We start from the raw sequence: 20,416 nt of genomic DNA, 5'->3' as shown, positions 1-20,416 counted from the left end.
ATATTAGAGTGGGAGTTGCAAGGGCATAGCCAGCATGTTTTTAGGTGTGCTTTTAGTAAAGTTTTGAAGTGGGTGCATGATGGTACGGAGGTAATTGTGGGTGGGAGTGAGTTCCATAATTTGGCTATGGTGCAAGAGAATTGTGCTTCACCAGCAGAGTTATTGGCTTTAGTGATCTGCAAGTGATTTTTGTTGCTGGATCTTAGTGGTCTGGTGATGCGATAGGGTTGGAGTAGATTCTGGAGGGATGGGACATTTAGTAGATGGTTTACTAGTTTGTGGGCGAGTGAGAGTTGATACCATTGAAGGAGGTGAGGGAGTTCAAGCCAGCCCAGTTCAGCAAGTGAGAGACAGTGGTGACTATGGTAGGATGCCACTGTGGCGAATTTGGCGATTTTGTTGTAGCAGGTCTCTAGCTTGTTTAGATCGCATTGACTTAGGTTGGTATATATTGGAGAGGCATAAAGTAGGGTGGAGATAAGGTGAGAATTTGCTATTGAAATCTTTGCTGCTTTGGTGAGAAGTTGCTTATTTCTGTATAACACTCCTAGTTTTTTGTGGATTTTTTTTATGGTCATGGATATGTGAATGTCAAATTTTAGTTTATTGTCTATTTCCACTCCTAGCAATTTGGTATGTTCAGTTGGGTATATAGTGGTGTTGTCTTTTGCTGTGATGTTAAAGTGAGAGTTGTTTTGAGTATGTTTGGTGGGTTGGAAGATGAGTAGTTTAGTTTTGTTTGGGTTGAGTATTAATTGGGCATCGGATAACCAAGTTTCAATAGAGGAAAAGGCTTCCTGTGTGACTTTTTGCAGTTTGGGTAGGGACTGGGCTGAGCAGATGATGGTTGAGTCATCTGCGTATTGTATGAGTGTGCCATGTTTGGTGGCAGAGGCAAGATTATTGGTGAAAACAGGGAAGAGAAGGGGTCCAAGGATGAATCCTTGGGGAACCCCTATGGAGACAGGTAGTTGGGGAGATATGTCATTCTGCCATACAATGGATTATTGGCGGTCAGACAGGTAACTCTGAAACCAGTTGGTGACTGATTGAGAGAAGGATAGGTTATTGAGGACAGAGATAAGTTGTTTGTGTGGGACCATGTCAAATGCTTTAGACAGGTCTAGGAAAGTAGCAGAGGAGAGATCACCATTGTTTTTATGCTGAAGGATAGTGTTAGTAAAGGAGAGTAAGGCAGTGGTGGTGCTATGGTTTGGTTGGAAACCATGCTGAGTATTGGAAAGGAGGTTGTTAGTAAGGAGGTAGTCTGAGACCTGACAGTGTATGCATCTCTCTAGTATTTTGGAGAGTGGAGAGAGAATAGCTATGGGGTGGTAATTGGTTAGTTCTGTGGAGGGTCCGCCTTTGTGGAGGGGAATTATATGTGATACTTTCCACAGTGTGGGAACGTAACTTTCTGACAGAGAATGGTTAATCAAGATGGATACTGGGTAGGCCAGAGCATCAGCTGCAATTTGTAGGTATTCACTTGGGAGGTTGTCTGCTGCTAATCTGGTGGGCTTAAGTTTAGTTAAGAGTTTTTTTATGTTGGAGGTAGGTACAGGAGAAAAAGAGAAGGCAGTGGGGAGATTACTAGTTGAAGGTGTGGGTTGGAAGGGAGGGGGGTTGTGTTGTTTAGCTAGTGATAGTATGGTTTATGTGAAGTGTGTGTTGAATGAGGTAGCAATATTTTCTAAGGAGTGAGGGATGTTAGGAGGAGAGGTACTGACTTTACCTGGGTGGGGGATGGAGTTTATGGAGGACTAGAATTGTTTGGGGCTGTGTTGTGAGGAGTCTAGGACAGACTGGTAGTACTGGAATTTGTCCTGTTTTATTAGCTTTTTGACTCTATTGCATAGTTCTAGGAATTTCTGTCTAGTTGAGGGGGTTTTCCTTTTGCGCCAGTGCTCCCAGACTTTATCCATGTTTTTAATTTCTGACTTAGTGGTTTTCTGCAGCCATGGGGAGGGTTGTGCTTTGGTTCTGGAAAGTCTTAAGGGGGCATGGTAATTAAGGATGCTCAGGAAGGTGGTATTAAAAAAATTCAACTGCGTCATCAAGACTGAGGTACTTTAGAGGATGCCAGTTACATTCTTTGAGGGATGAGATGAATGTGAGTGGGTTAAAGTTTAGTTTTTTACGTATTTGATGGTAGATGACAGGTTTAGCTTGGTATAGGTATTTTTTTAAGTAGGAATGTTGGGGAGTGATCACTGAGGCTATCTGATAAGCAGCCTGTTATATATGACTGGGGGCTCTTACTGACTAGTATCCAATCCAGGGTAGTGTGCTTGCTGGATTTTTTATTTATCCTGGTTGGCGACTGGACTAGTTGGGTGAAGCCATGAAGGTTTACATGATGGGTTGGATGGTTGCCAGAACAGGATTGCCAGTCAATATTGAAATCATCTAAAATGATAGTTTCTTGGGGGAAATGGTGGGTAGACCAGCTGAGGAGGTTTTCTAGTGGAGGGATGTTTTGGCCATGTGGGAAGTAGCATCCAATTATGTTGATGGTTTTGTTTTGGTTTATTTTGAGGTTGGTATATATTATTTCTTCATTGCCTATTTGTGGAGCTGATGATTTTAAGATCTGGATGTTTAGATGCTGTTTAAATATTATAGCTACACCACCTCCTTTTTTGTTTAGCCGGTCTACTCTTAGTATGACGTAACCTGTAGGGAGTATTTGCTCACTGGTAATATGAGGTTTTAGCCAGGTTTCTGTCAGGATGACTATATCTGGGGAGTACAAGTCTATGGTGGCATGGAGCTCATGGACTTTGTTGGTTATCCTTCTAATATTTAGACTTAGCAGAAGGAAGTCACTTTGTTTTCTATTGGCTGTAATATGGGGGTGCATGACACAAAAATTGCAGAGCGATACCAGGTAGATAGGGAAACACTAGAGGAACTATGCACCCTCTATCTCCCCCACCTCAGGCCCCAGGAAATTCATGGAGAACTCATCCCAGTGGAATCAAAGGTATATGCAGTATTACATATACTAACTACTGATACTTTCCAGAGACTAATGGGGAATATAGTAAGGGTTTCACGGGCATCAGCCTCTAGAATGTTACGTTAGTTTTTAAATGCAATGCTACAGCATGCAAGGGATCACATCTGTTTCTGACATGCCCCACAGGAGAGAACAAGAACCATGCAGGAAATTTATGCAATGACACACTTCCCTGAAGTGTTGGGTACCATAGATTGCAGACACATAGAAATAAAAGGCCAAGCCAGTGAACAGGGAAAGAGGAACATAAACAGAAAAGTATACTGTTCTATAAATTGTCAGGCTGTCTATAATGCCCAAGGGATCATCTACAGTTACCCCAGACAGTTTTAATGAAGCACACACATGGCACACCTGTGAGTTGTACACAAACCTTGCTAGGAGTAACTTTCTAGAAGGGTATCTAGTGGGAGATGCAGATTATGCATTGGAGCCCAGGTCCATGACACCCATGAGAAACCTACAAAACCTCATCGAGCAAGGCCCACACTCAAACTAGGAATATAATAGAATGTGGGTTTAGATTACTCAAATCAAGCTTCCAGTGTCTAGATACATCAGGAGGTGCCAAGCAGTATGACCCAGGCACCTCTGAACAAATACTCACTGTCTGTGCCATGTTACACAATATAATTCATAGGAAACAGCTTCATCAAGGACAGCAAATTGCGAGAACAAAGTTTCAAGGACCACAGGCAGAGCCTGCACTAGCAGTAGCAGCAGCATCATCAGATGCAAATGAAGATTCTGAGGGAAAACCACCAGCTGCAGATGGTGCTGGCAGATAGAGGCATACACAGTATGCTCTGGCTCTGGCTAAGAGGCAAAGGATAGCGCACACACTCACTACCTAGGTCAAAGCTTAAGATCCCAGTCACATATAAATATGAAAACTGTAGCTTGTCAAACTCCACAATCTTTATTTAACCATGCAATGGCTGTGTTCTGATATCATTAGAGAGGGACAAACCAGAAGGCCACAACTGCACCTGTAAGGCTATTAAAAATGTTACATAACCAAGTACTATCATATAGAAATATGTATATGCATCTAAGCACAGCATTTGTCTAAGGTGCACACTTATGTCAGTAATAACTTATGTGACTAATGTTTGTAATATACAGCTATAAATTCTACCCAATACTGTGCAGCAAGTATTTCAATTGTCCACTGTCTATAAAACATGAAGCAGGTCAATTATATCATCATTTGCACAAGTATATCAAGAAGCAAGACTGAAGTACCTACTGCTTCAACTGCTTTACAATACTTACTAAAGTATAATGTGGTGCAAGTGTTAACCTTCTCTTATTATATAATCAATAATTCACAACTGAGTAAGGAAAAGAAAAGAAAAACCTTCCTTCTGCAATACATACTGATAAATGCAAGCTTGCAATTAAGCAAGCATTAGCTATCCTACTTGTGTCTCAGACATATATGCAGCCCTAAGTAACAAAGACATGTGCAAAGGGTGAGGCACAGTCATCATCATCATTTGCAAAAAGGTGGCATTCCAGGAGGGCAAGGCTGTTACCAAAGAACAGAGTGTGTGCAAGTGAGGAAACATGTTTATTACAACATACAGTAGTTAGGACAAGTAACAAAAAATGTATAGCAATAAACAGTACTGTTTAGATAGCTTGCATGTCTATGAGGTAGTATGGACAAGTATGTTTTTTCAATATGTGTGTGTGTGTGCACGCATGTGCATGTGCACGCAAGCATGCACGCGAGTATGTGTGTGTGTGTGTGTGTGTGTGTGTGTGTGTGTGTGTGTGTGTGTGTGTGTGTGTGTGTGTGTGTGCGTGCATGTGCTCATGTGCATGCCTGCCTGTGTGTGTGTGTGTGTGTGTGTGTGTGTGTGTGTGTGTGTGTGTGTGTGTGTGTGTGTGTGTGTGTGTGTGTGTGTGTGCATGCGTGCATGCATGCGTGTGTCTGCATGAATACAATCAAGCACTGTACTAGCACTACATCCTGGAATGTGAGATGTGTGAGCTACGCAGGTCTACTCAAAACTCAAAATACTGAAACATTTTTAATGCAGGGGGGCTAGCCCCCCTGCATGCCTCATGTGGGTGGTTATACCCCTCACACCCTCTGCTAATTATATACACCACCTCCATGTTTGCACAACAGTGCAGAAGGTGCTAATTCTAACCTTCAGTATTTTGAGTTTTCAGTATTTTGGGATTCAGTATTTTGGTTTTTCAGTCTTCTGAAGAAGATGCAAGCCACAAATGATAGAGTAGCCAGTTCAGTGACATTACCCCTGACTCCTAAAACAACCTCTGTTAGGAGCTGCAGTGCTATTTCAATGGCCCTGGCTAGAAGTCAGGGTGTTATCTGAATGTAAGTGATGTCTTCTGTATGAGCTCTTCTCACAACTACATCCAGGACTATGATCCAGTGGCCTCCCATATCTGGGTGTGGACAATGCAATCATTGCTGGAGCAGTGGAAGCACTGTCACTACAGGAGCAGGATCTGGCACAGCCATGTCTGCTAACACTCAAGGATGTAGCAGCTCTCTGGCCATGTGGATGTCCACCCTGTCCAGCAGACATTCCACCACAGATACTGCCTGAACCAGTGTGTCACTCATTCTGTCCAAGATGTTGGGACAGGGTTCTGGGAATCATACACATCAGAATGCATGTTGTTTAATAGTCACACTATATTTTTGAGGGCCAGGTGGAACATGCTTGTGCCTCCATTATTTCCATGCACACATGTCTGTCAGTACCTAGTGACACACCAGCATCAGGAGGAGGGTGGACAGAAGGCCTCCCCTGAGCACCTGTATCAACCCATCTGTGTGGCACCTCTCCCTCATGGTTGCTACAGGGAGAATCAAACAGTTCTGCAACCAGAGTAATTACACTACTCTGATCAATTTTATTGCCATCAACCTTTCCTTTATCAGAGGGATCCGTATCATGGATATGCATAGGCATAGTGACTGTGTCTGAAATATAGGTAGAAGATGAGGGAGCCACAACCTCAGCATTAGACTGACCTTCTGCACCCCCTGACTATGCCTCTTCATTGCCACCATCATCTTCATAGGCTACAGATACTCTGACATCAGGTGGTCAAAATTCCACAGTGCCACTGTCAGGATCACCTATGATAACAAGCAATAAACACAACAAAAAGAGAAATAGGGAATGAAAATGATCAAAACGTAATGCGTAAGGTATGGTAAACTATAATAGATGCTAAACCAATACAAATATTAGTCTCAGTTAGATGTACATCTACATTATATACACTAATAACAATAAAAAAATGGGTGCTCACCATGTAAAGGTGATTTCTAGACTACAATCCTGATGACCTTGTCTGTAAGGAAGGAAGAGGAAAGAAGGCTGGTAAGTATCACAATGCAAATGAAACAAACAGAACAATCCTCTTTACATGTGCAGATTAAGAATCAGCTCATGCAATAATCTACTGACCAGTTGAATCCCCCCTCCGCAAACATCCTTCTCTATCACTCTAGGACTGTATCGTCTGACTCACACTTATGACTGGCTGCAGATATATCAGGCATATAAGTTGTATACATATAGAGATGTATATACAATGACCCTTATATTACCCTTATATTATTTTTATTTTACATACCTGGAAGTTATGCCTGAAACACTCTGAGTCTGTCGACCACACCAACATCAAGGATTCCGTGTGAACTCTCTATTGAGCTAAATGGATCTCTGACAGTGAACAGGAACTATTCAGCTTCAGTGAGTGGTGATTTAGTAGCAGGATCCCCCCATCCACCTGTTCCCAGACAACTGCAGCCACCTTACAATGGCCAGAGGTGATCACATACCTTGCCCTGTGTTATATCTGGGGTCAAGTTCTCCCATGTCCTTTGACAGCACTGTGGCCCTCAACCATTTGGTGCTATATACTGTCATGGACAGATTTATCACCTCTATTTCTTCCTAAGAGAAAGAAATGCATGCTGACAAAAGGCCTGGATAATGACCTAATTTTTTTGCATCAGTCAATTGTGACTTATGGGGCACAAATGTCTTGGGCACCATATTCCAGTATGAGATGAAGCATAAAACAAACACAAAATGAATGCAAAAACAACTGTGCATGAATGTATGCATCCATCATCAACATAAGAATTAAAAAATTAATGCTCCCTATGACTGCACACAAGTTAGGACAGCTACACCAACCAAAAAAAAAAAAAACATAAAATATCAGCAAATATAACTGTTGTGTAATGCAGACGAAAGTTGTGTAACTGTGCAGTACCTCATAACATTAGCAATAAAATTCATACTATACAAGTAGAAATGGAGAAAACTAGTATAGCACTATCTCCACTGGTATAGAGGATCGACATGTAGATATCATAACTTTAACACCTTCATTGGATTAAACATGTAAAATACCTGACCTTACACTGTTCTGCAATACGTGTTCAGATTACCAGAAAATAAATCCTAAAAAAAATTATCAGGTAGCAGAGTTTACCAAACTTTGTAATGCAGGCAAATAACTGATATAGATGGATATGCCAACAGTAAAGGATAAAGAATATGCAGACAGATGATTGTATTGGGCATTATGTAAAAAATAGCAACACACCTTGCCAAGATCCAGAAAGATGAACAATCCTGTGGAACAACCAAAATAATCCACTCAAATAAACCACAACTGTACTTTATTGTCACAAAATGTCAGAGTTAAGCATTTTTGTCTTAAAGAATTCTTTAGAACTTGCCAAGAAAGCTGTTTAGAAAGTAGTTAAGTCTTCTCAAAGTGTATCTAGCAGTATCAAGCTGTCTGGATTCAAACATTCTCCCTATGGTTATATAAGTTCATCAGCTATGCAATTACCATTATATAGTGCAGATTCAGCCATCTGAACACTGTGAGTATGTAAATGAGATGTTAAATCATTAGCATTCTTGAATACCACAATCTGCACTAAGTGCAGAGAAGGTAAACATGGTGTACAGAACTACAAGATTGCATACATACACCATAGCACTGCAAAGATGAGCACTGAGAAGTATCTGCTAATGGCTTGCTGGTGTCTATCATTAGTCTTACTGCAGGAACAATCACTATTTCACATTCTTCCCTCTTTGATGTAAATTACTGAGGGTGTGTTCAGGGAGAAGAGACTTACCGAAAATCTGAAAGTACATTGAATGAGTTAGGAGAGCAACATTCCTGACATTGAAATTATGTTTTAATGGTGAAAGTTACTACATCTTACTATGAAATGATGTACATATTCAACAGAGTGCATTAATCTTTGATATGAATACCATATGCACTAAAAATGAGATAGCATTGCTCTTAGAAAAGCAAAGATAAGAGAGTGAGGCACCATAAAGAAAGAGAGAAATACAGCTTCAGTGTTTATACTATTTGTTTAATATTGTGTGACTACTTGGCTATCTTAACTGCTGCCAATATCCCAACCATCCAGATATTTACTGGCAAGTGTAAAATTACAACTTTCATGAGTTATTTCTGTTGTAACTTCAATGTGACTTGATACAATATCAGATGCTGAGGAAATCTAAACAATTTTTGTCCTTACTAATATATTTTTGTCTGTGGCAAATATAGGAAGTAATCTTAAATGATGGTTTGTAATACCCTGGTTTGATGGTTCAAATTGGTGCAGGTTCCCTTGCGAGATAACAAAGATGAGGAAACATCAGAAATGTACGTGTTGATTATTAGTTTCAAAATGTGCCTTTTTCCCTTTATCCCGTGTGATCCATTTTCTGTGTCCAGTGACCTTAGGAAAAGGACAGCTGATCCAGGTTTCAAATGCACTTAACTGATAATTTTAGAGAAGATGGTCTGAATACATATTTCTCACATTTTTGATATCATTCTGCTGCTGTTTAAAAATTAACTATTGTCAGTATTGCTAATAACATGTTAGCTGTTGTCTGTGTACTTTCATAATATATGTCATTAACTACAAGTCTGATGTGTTCCACAAAATACATTTCTGAGACTACAAGGCAATGTGTTACTATAAAGCACTCCTTGATCTGGTCATTGCTAGAGATACCCAGTGATTGAATTTATTTGACTTTTTTTTCTTTCATGTATGTTTTTTTTCTAATGCCTTTTCCACACAAATACAGTTCATGGCCTAAGGAGAAAAGTGAAAACTTTAGGCTGTCTTCTGTAGTGCAAACCAGCTTGGCAACATTGCATAGCTGTCAGCAAGATCAATAGAATTCAGTGAACAAAATGCACCTGATTAACTTTCTTTGTGACACGAGGTGTAAGTGCAGTGACTTTAGAGAAAAGGCACAAATGATTAATGGTTCAAATCCAGCTAAAAGGTACCTTTACAAAGGGTGTCAAATTCACATTTCCTGCATCATTTCTAATAGAAATGTAAAAATAAAGACAAATGAGAATGAAGCATGTTCATTGCAAGCAATGTATCTGTAATACTTGCATAACTAAACTTTTCTATTAAGCATTAATGCTTCATGCATAACATTTTTATAACTTCTTAAACAAGATAATGAAGATATTAATTTAAAATGTACTTGCATATGCACGATGGACACACCAGTTTTATAATAATTATCATGATTCACCCGCTATCCTAAGTATGTGTTTAGGACAGTATGTCTTGTGAAGTATATATGTAACATACCCAGATGCATTACTCAGATTGTGAAACTCCATCCATTTGAAATGTATTTACAAACAGGAATACTGCCTTTTACATATGAATTCCTTCCCAGGACTACTTAAAGTCACACACATACAGGTCTTTCTGAAGTATATCTCCATTTATTATAAAATGAATATATGTCTAATTACAATGCTTAAAAAGATGTTCTCCTGTGGCCATGAGAATCAATAAGATATGTTTCAATTTTTGCATTATTTATCCAGTGGATTCAATTCTAAGGTGATAAAACACAATTTTAACAGTGTCTAAGTCCCAGCATCAAAATACGTCATCATTTATCTTTTTTATTCTTTCAAACAACAAGGATTACAAGCCAAGCCATTAAGCATTTCATTGTTGAGCATTGCGACATGCACCAATAGTTTGAGCATCAAGCATGGCAAATCTCACTGCCATGTTTCACACCTTTAGTAATATTTGTAAGTACTACCAATGTGTATGGCAAGGAATACATATGCTTATAATAGTGCAAATCTAGTTGACAAGGCTATGCATCCTTTTGCACAAGCAGTTACATGCAAGATCTGAACTGGGCAGCAATTCATACATATATTATAAGTTTGACTTCTGCAGATATGGCTAGTAATAGAAAACATGGTGCTAAATTTAGAATACAAAGGTGGGGTGTTGAGGAGTCCAGGAATTTTGTGTCACTCATCTTGAAGCATTATAGGTATAGGTTGCTGCTGCTGCTGCTGCTGCTGCTGCTGCTGCTGCTGCAGGGGATTATAGAAGGTCTCAGTATAAGGCTGATGCTTGAAATAGCTTGACCAAGACTGTCTCCAGGTCTTTCCATACACACTGGGGAACAGTGTCATCATCTCTATAGAGACCTGAAAAAACACAAGGAGGACCTTCCAAGTCAATGGGAGGCTGAATTTAGGACTGCAAAGAACCATCAGTTGTGTAAGTATACTGACCTATTACCTGTCTATGATATGACATAAATTATCTAGCCAGTCAATGCAGTTATTCATTGTTTCATACATACACACAAACACACACACACACACACACACACACACACACACACACACACACACACACACACACATATATATATATATATATATATATATATATATATATATATATATATATATATATATATTTATGGATCCCTATCATATGATAGAAACCTCATTTGACTGAGACCATAAGACTGAAATTTCAAAAATTTTCAAAAGACTGAAAAGTTACTTGACTGGAACCCATAAGACTGAAACCCATAATACTCAATTTCAACATACTAAACGTTAAACTGGATCATATAAAACCAGACTAGGCACAGCCCCCAACATTGGTGGTGTGGAGGGCATAGTTCCCCACCTAGTCTGGTTTTGTATGGTCCAGTTTACAATTTAGTATGCTGAAATTCAGTTTTATGGGTTTCAGTCAAGTGACTTTTCAGTCTTTTGAAATTTCAGTCTTATGGTTTCAGTCAAATGAGGTTTCTATCATATGATAGGGATCCACACACACACACACACACACACACACACACACACACACACACACACACACATATATATATATATATATATATATATATATATATATATATACATATATTATATATGTGTGTGTGTGTGTATTGATATATATATATATATATATATATATATATATATATATATATATATATATATATATATATTTAGGGTCTATATCAGCATTTTGAATGCTGACAATATCGAATACGATATTGTCGCGTCGAGAATTCTGAAAGTGCAGAACATCGACTGGGTAAATGGAAATCTCTGTAAGGGGAGGTTTCTGTTTACTTCAATGTAGTGCGGTCTCGGAGTTTATATATTTTAAGTAGCGGGGGTATGGGGGGCAGGGGGACTTGCCCCCATGCCTACACCCTTTCGTTTCTTTTTTTTTTTGTTTTATCAGCATGTGAAAATGTAATAGGTCGATCATTTCAGTTTGACATTTAGTGATTCGACCTATTAAATGTTTGAAATGCTGATATAGACCCATATATATATATATATATATATATATATATATATATATATATATATATATATATATATATATATATATATATATACATATGCAGAGAAAATAGCAGATCAGCAGAAGAGAGTAACTCACCTCAGAGTGGTGTGTGGTAAGTATGCCTCAGGTCCAAATGCAAGCCAGATAACTATTTTCAGTCCCTCACTCACTAGCATCTTAAGTAGGCATATCTCAGCCTTCATATCAAGCATGCCATGCCTTCAGCAATAGTTCTTGTTGCCTGCATTACAGAAGGAGAGCACCAGTTTAAGAGTGTGTGTGTTTGTGTGTGTGTGTGTGTGTGTGTGTGTGTGTGTGTGTGTGTGTGTGTGTGTGTGTGTGTGTGTGTGTGTGTGTGTGTGTGTGTGTGTGTGTGTGTGTGTGTGTGTGTGTGTGTGTGTGTGTGTGTGTGTGTGTGTATATGTTCGGGTCTATATTAGATTACTGAATGCTTAAAAAAGTGAACGGTGATATAATTTCACACTGTCAGAACAGCGATGTTTTTCCTAGGGAAAAAAAATCACTGTTCCAACAAAAAAAAACTTTAAAAATTACTTTGAGTGGGGGGGGGGTGCCCCCCACATCCCCCACTTAAATATACCAACTCTGAGACTGCACTGCATTGCCAAAAATGGCAAAGTAACGAAGCGGCCAAGCAAATTCTTTCCCAGGGAAAGAATTCATATAAAAGCCGCTTCGATATTTTGCCATTTCAGGCTTTTGAGTTTGACCAAGATGCATTTGAAAGAATGCATTTTCGGTCTTCTAATAGGGAACTATATGTTCAGTACTCAGAACAACAGTATTTATTACAGGATAGCATTTCTAAAATATGAACAGCAATAATATGTCATGAACAGTGAGATTTGTTTATTTTTTGACACAATAATACCGTCCCAATCATATATGGACATGGCAAAGGTGTACAATAGTCAATTATCATATTTGTTTTTGTATTGTCAAAAAAGTTTATAGAAAAACAAAAATAAAATAATGTGACATGCCACAGATCTAATACTCTTTTTTTGTCTCTCCCATCCTAACTCTTTTTTATTTTTTGGGGATTTACAATGTATTAATATTCTGTTATTTGCATACCTTACTGCTGAAAACAAATGACCAACGGTGCAGAGAGGTAGACCAGTCATTGCGGCTTGGCCCACCGGGCCTCCACAGATGATAGCACAGACACCCAACACTTCACATTCACAACCTGTCAGCATTGCTTTTACAAACTCTACCCTACCTGCTCCACCTGTGTCATGTTGCTCTTCACTCGCTGCTGGTAGACTGGTACAATCCATGAGCAGTACTAATGGAGGTAATGATTTTGTCACCCATCAGGAGATAACAGGGCTGGTGGAGGATATAATGTAGAGGAGCCTCAGTGCTCATAATGACAGTGTTAAAAAGTACTGCTTCAGATTTATTTATTATTTATTTATTAACATTTGGGGACCAGAAATGTCTGACTGGGTCAGAAACCCATTTTCAGCATAGGTTTGGGGAGAAAAGCTCCAACAGTAGTTATAAAATTTGACAATAACAGTAAACATATGACAACAAATTATGCTATTTCCAGTAGTGTCACAGGCAGCTGATACAGGAAACACTGAAGCCAGTTCTGAGGGTGGGGACTAGAGTCTTACTGTTCTTCTGCTGGACATGGGTGTTTCTCCAATGTTCCCTACCTATCCCCAGTCATGGTATCCTCAACCTATTGTTTCCATAATCAGCCCTGTCTGCTTTGTATGTCCTGCATGTCTGAACTTACTTCTTAACCTATCCCACCAACCTGACCCTGACATTCCTAAGCCCCTTCCCCAACATTCCTGTATATATAGAAAATAACAGAAAATGGACACTTGTCCCCCAAAAAATTGCATCACACAAATAGCTCTCCACTTCACCTGTGTGACTTTTTGACACACTTGATTTGGTCCAGTTGGTTATAAAACATTATTCTTTTGTTGCCATCTATCCTCGTGTGGTGAATCTCCACAGGCATGAGATTCTTTTAACAATTCTACATGTATGCTCTGAAGAAGTGGATAGCTATGGTGCTTTCTACCACCCACCTACAAATTCCTGTATACTTACCCCTCTGCCCTACCCTCTGCTTGTCACCCCCTTTTTCACCACTGTACTGTCAACCCCTTTTTCACACATTTAATCTTGTTAACAAATAAAATCACGCACAACCCCCATTGCCAAAAAAGGCCCGTCAAAAAGCCTTCACCCTTTGCCTCAGCATTTGCATGGCGGTTGGTATCATGCACTGAGTGGTGGTGGTGCATGTCATTCAACTTCCTATAGCAAAAAATGAAGATTTTAATTTCAGCCACTGTAGTCTGGTTACTTTTGTGCAAATATGTTTAAATCCACTGCTCTATGGGAATGCAGAGTAAAGGTAAACTAAAGGCAATATTGTGAAACAGTTACTGTAGTAGTTCTTAGGCTGCTGAATGTAACAAACTAGAAGTTCCTATGTGGCATATTGATATAATCCCCCTGTTTATAGATTGATGCTTTTGCCCAGTTTCATGGGTTTGATTACAGCTATATATCAAATTACTATTTCATGACATTGTATATTCTTATCATTTAGTTAACTGCAAAAGTCTGTATTTCTCTCCATAAAAAACATTTCATTAACATACCATTTAAATAGTGCAGCAAGATATAATTTGCAAAAACACTGCAGCCCAAACAGGGAGACTAAGTATGCTAACTTTATCCTGCTTATATGTTAATGATGGCTGCACTCGCCTAACCCTTATAGCTCCATATAGAAAGCAGTTTATTGTACAAAGCATGACAGCTTAATATTGAGTAAATAAGTAAGAGAAACAAACCATGCAGATGGTCCTACATGCACCACAAAAATATTGCTGCAATTCCTCTCTTCATTGGTCTCTGTCTCGCTCTCTCTCTCTCTGTCCCTTTGTTTACTCCCTCTGCTTCAGTAAGCTGTTACTGCCCTTCAGTTGTGTTATTTAAATTCTCCAAAGGACTAATTCCTTCATGATGTGATGAGATAATGGACACATGTAGAGATAGATTTTTGACTACTGTCAAGGGTTCTAATCCAGGAATTAACAACTTGTTATTGACAGTTTTTAGTACATTATTTTTGTATAGCTGTTCGCTACATGTTGTTATGAATCACCATTATTCTGTTTCTGTCATAAGCTACTATGTCCCTGCCTCCCTCTTACATTGTATATGTATCTTCTCCCTTCTGAGTAACTATTCTTCCATCTCTGCATTTGCACAGTGTCTGGTGCTGAGCACCAATTGAAACTGAGGTTAAATGGAATTATACAGTTTATAGCAAAATCTTGTGAGTTTTTGCCTTCAGCCATATTACTCTGGTGCCCTTCATGCTGCTGTGGTTAGCTATGTATAGTCCAGTTAATCTATTTTTCAACAAGTTGTAGAGCTGAATGTACATCATACAATTGTCACAAGGGTAATGAAGATGCATACATACATACATTCTCATTTTCTGCAATCTGATGTCACTTCGGGAATTTTGGGAAGTATGAATTTCTGCATGGTGTGTTTAGACAATACTCAGGTAATATTTTTTTTGGAATCCCCTCAAGGTTTGAATCAGAATGTACGCAAAAATATTTTGAATGTTTTGTATTGCTCCAGTGGATGCACACACACACACACACACACACACACACACACACATATATATATATATATATATATATATATATATATATATATATATATATATATATATATATACATACACCTTTGCTTAACACACACAGTTATCCTGCTGCTATAGTAATGTGCATGCTCCCTGTTGTGAAGCCTGTCTAGTACAGATTTTGCATGAATAATTATGATGATAAAGTAAACAGTAATACTTAGATGTGAAGAAATGAAACATGAATGAATATACTATGTATCTCTGTCTTGTGTATTCCTCTTGCCAACTATGCAGCTTTTCCCTCCACTTCTGTGCCATCCAGTAAACCTCTTTGATTCCAAAATGTTTCCAGAAGCCATTTTTCCTCCAGCAATAACAGGTGTGGTTTCTCATGTGTTTCATAATACAGCTGTAGCATTCATATAAGGATTGACTAAATGCAACTGTCATGACAAATGTTTAAATCATGAAACATAAAACATGAATCTAACAAGTATCTGTTCTGTATTCCACCAGATTCACATGTGGTTGTATGTGTATAATGCTTCTTTGCATGAAAGTCAGTAAAGAGGACCATAGACTACTGGTGCCCATTCTAAATTCCACACCTCAAGATATAACACATATGCTATTTTTTTGCCATCAGCAGTGCAAGTCAGCTTGTGTAGCTCTGCACATCCATTACAGAATAAAAAAATGTAACAAATAATTTTTGTTTAGGTTGCACAATGTTTGTATGTCTATATTGAATTCATCTTGATTTCAGAGTGATATTGACTCAATTAATTCAGTTAGTTAACGTATGTCTAATCTCCAATGCTTACACTTGGAACTGTGTTGCAATGTTGGTTAACCTGCTTCCACATAATCCATTGTTATTATTTTGCAGTGCACTGTCCTATGCAAAAACTGTTTGTCTTGTCAGTGTACATTGTGCAAGCATGAGACAAGTGTGCAATCATCTTGAATGAAGTGTCAGGAAAGTTTGATTGGTAATCCACTGATTTACAACTGTGATTTTCTTTGGCATCCCATACTGTGAAATAGGTACATGTCCCTCACAGTAGCACAATGTAAATGAAGGACAGTATCTAAATCTTAATAGAGAAATATGTCATTACATGGGGCAATCACAGTGTGGTTATGTTGTTCTGTGTATGCATATGCAGCTTTCTCAAAACCTATAAATCACAATGCCATCTGTTCCAAACACTGGATTTTTATCAGTTACAACTGTGCTTTTTCAAATCATTAAATTCAGACTTCTACTGTGGTGCTTGTGACTAATACTGTGCTCTCTAGATTGCATAACTAGATAGGTAGGAGGTTCAATACTCAAATGTTGGAAACTTGTGTGTATATAAGGGGGATATAGTGTAAGTAACGCTTGGTGCTGTGTCCATTTCCTTTGAGAAGAATACATTTGACTTTGCACACAGCTCTCTTATCCCACTTTTTAAGAGAAATATTCTCTCTTCAACACATGACGAGGTCATCATGTCAAAAGTGTATTGTCTCATCTTAAGATTCAGACTTCTCCTATGGCACTTGCAACTAATACTGTGCTCACTAGATCAGTAAGAAGTGCAATGTTTAACATGGGAAATGTGTGTGTGCAACACTTGGTGATGTGTCCGCTTCCCCTAACTAGGTAAATTTAACTTTGCATTCACCTCCTTTATCCCACTTTTAACAGAAACATCCTCTTTGAAACACAGTGATAAGATCATTCTGTTAAAAGTGAACTCTTGTCCCTTAACAGTCACACTTCTTGTGTGATGCTTAATACTGTGCTCTGTGCTCACTAGATAGGTAAGAGATTCAGTGCTAAATTTGGGAAATGTGTGTGTGTGTAATGTGTCCATTTCCCCTGAGGAGAATAACTTTAACTTTACACACAGCTCTCATATCCCACATTTAACAGAAACATCCTCTCTGCAACCTATTGATGAAGTCATTCTGTCAAAACTGCAGCCTGTCTCCTTAAAAGTCATACTCCTCGGGTGCTTGTGATTAGTACTGTACTCACTAGATAGGTAGGAAGTTTGATGCTCAACATGGAAAATGTGTGTGTGTGTGTGTGTGTGTGTGTGTGTGTGTGTGTGTGTGTGTGTGTGTGTGTGTGTGTGTGTGTGAGAGAGAGAGAGAGAGAGACTGCATGTAATGATTGATGCTGTGTAAACTGCTCCTGAGAAATACATTTAACTTTGCACACAGTTCCCTCATCCCACCTTTAAAAGAAACATCCTCTCTGTAACAGTGTTGAGACCATCCTGTCAAAAGTGTACCCTCTCCCCTGAAGAGTTAAACATTTCCAATGGCACTTATGAAAAACCCTGTGCTCTCTAGATGGTGTAACAAGACAAGTAGGTTTGATGCTCAACGTGAGAATCTTGTGTGCATGATGGAAGCTGAATAGTGTCAGGTGAGCACTTCCTTCAGCACAGCTGTACTCAAGCAACTTCAACTCTAAAAAATGTTTTAAAATGCTAGATGACTCCAGCATTCCCTTATCCCACCTTTTGCAACCACATCTTCTCTGCAATGCACTAATGATATAATTCTTTCTAAAGCAGTCTCTTACAACTTGGAAATAAGACTTTTCCTGTGGCACTTGTGGTTCATACAATGATCTCCAAAATGTGTAAGGTGGGTGGTTTAAACACAGCATTGACTGCCATGTGTGGATAGAGCTCGTAATATGTTGGAATGCTTTCACTCACTCTTGCAATGTGTAATATTCCACTCAAGTGATATGTTTTGCCTAGAACCATAATCCAACATCAGTGTATTGAGTTTTAGCCATAACTGTGTTTGTAAAATAAAGTGGTGTTGTCATCCTGTCAAAGATGCTGTAAGTCTTCCTCGTAGTGAGACTTCTACTGTGGTGCATGCATTTAATGCAATGATCTGCAGATTATGTAATTAATTAGATATGATGTTTGAATCTCACAGTGGTGAACTTGTCTGTGTGGGACTGTAGAGTCAGGTAGGTGTAGTTTCCAAAACAACTGAAATCAATCCACTTCCACTTGGGTAAATGTTTAGACAGGTAGATGAGTCTCACATCCCCTTATCCCATTTTTCATAATACAATCTTCTCTACAACATACTGATGAGATCATTCTTTTCTAAACTGCATTCTCTTACTTTAAAAGTCAGACTTTTCCTGTGGCACTTTCCATTCTTACAATATTCTCTAGAATGTATAACTGCATAGATAGCAGGTTTTAATACAGTAGTGATTACCTTCTAACAGTGTGATGGAAAATGGATTCAGGATTGGGTTACAGATATTTGTAGTGGCAACATTTACAACCCCAGATTGCTGTAAAAGTAATTTTTAACACACATATCTCCTTGGTGATAGACTGCTGATGTTATCGCTTCATAGATGCTGTATGCCTCACTTGTACTCAGACTTCTCCAATGGCATTGGCTGCTGGTACTATGCTATAGAGATTGTGTAACTAAATATGTAGGTGGTTTGAGCCCATCCTTCCTTAAATAGTGTGACTGTGATTACTGTTATATACAGTTGGCAACCTCATAACTACTGTAATATACACTTCCACTTATAAGATGTATTTTCAGTGGCACAATGTTACACTAACAAATTCTAGCATCCCCAGGGAAAACACATTTTTGGCAAAATAATGATTACATAAGCTTACTTAACTGCAGTATCTCACAGTTGTAGTGTGACTTGTGTTGTGTTGTGTGACTCTGAAAGTTTGCTTTGTAGATACTGTACCTTCATTGATAGGCAGTTAGAGTCCACCTCTGACTGTGTCTTTCACCCTCATAATATGTAGACTACTCTTCAAATACATGTATGGTGTGCATTCCTTTCAACCTCTTAGCCCAAGAAATCTGGACAAAGCCTCACATAATGCAGTTACAAAGGCCCAACAATAGGGACAGGCTTTCTATATTGCTCTTATCAACTTAGGAAGTTGATAGAATAACAGGGTATGTAATAAAATGCATTCTCTAAAATATATGAAGTCTGAAACAGAAATGTTTTAACATTGTTTACTAATCTCATTCCTCACATCATCCCAGTGATTTGCCAAAAAAAAAAACTTTTATGAGGAACAGACTGAAAGTTTTAGGCAAAAAATCTGGACATTCTGTAAAAATCTGGACAGTTGAGAGGGATGAGTATAACTCTACAATGTTATGCCCTTTGACCACATTTTAGCATAAACATCCAGCTAATAAACAATGGTGGTGTCATCCATTCAAATGGGCTCTGTCACAGTTGTACAGCAACATGTTGTGTGGTGCTAATGATTCAGACACTATTCTCTAGCTTGCTAACTTGGGTAGTTGTAGCAAATTCAGCCATTACTGTTCAGAATACATTATGTCAGTCTTATTGTGACTGTGCATATCACTAACATTATTGTCAAACACATCCACTGTGCACACATCTAGGTGTTGATTCCTCTTACAAAAGCTATGATAATGTCTCACATAGCAATGCTTTTATTCAGCGTAATGATGACACATGATTACACTTTCCTTATATAACACAAGTAGTAAGCATTCTCCTGCCTTGCCGACACATCTCACAATTGTAGTAACACTTCTGTCTTGGCACATTCATTATGTACAATATCTTGTATTTTCTGTAGTCCAATATTCAGGTGTTCAAAATCTACATTCAGTGACTGTTATCAGTGTGTGGCCTTATGCTATAATGCAGGAATGGCAACCACCACAGTTATAATGTGCACATTTACAGTAGAAGAAGACTCCCCCATCTATTTTATCTCAAAGGGATTGTATGCAAAACAATCATATGATGTAATGACATAGCACAGGTGGAACATTACACTTGAGTTAAGGCTTCCACTGCAGCTCTTGTATTTCATCCACATGCGCACTTACATAGCTTTCTGTTCAGTTACCAAAAAAGGACAACATTCTATGAATGTACAGATGATGCACACACACAAAAAAATTGTATCTAGTTATTTACATCTATCTAAATGTTCGA

Source organism: Protopterus annectens, chromosome 3.part0 (assembly GCF_019279795.1).
Source record: "Protopterus annectens isolate FY-2018-M chromosome 3.part0, PAN1.0, whole genome shotgun sequence".
NCBI lineage: Eukaryota > Metazoa > Chordata > Ceratodontiformes > Protopteridae > Protopterus > Protopterus annectens.
This window is presented reverse-complemented; position numbering follows the sequence as displayed.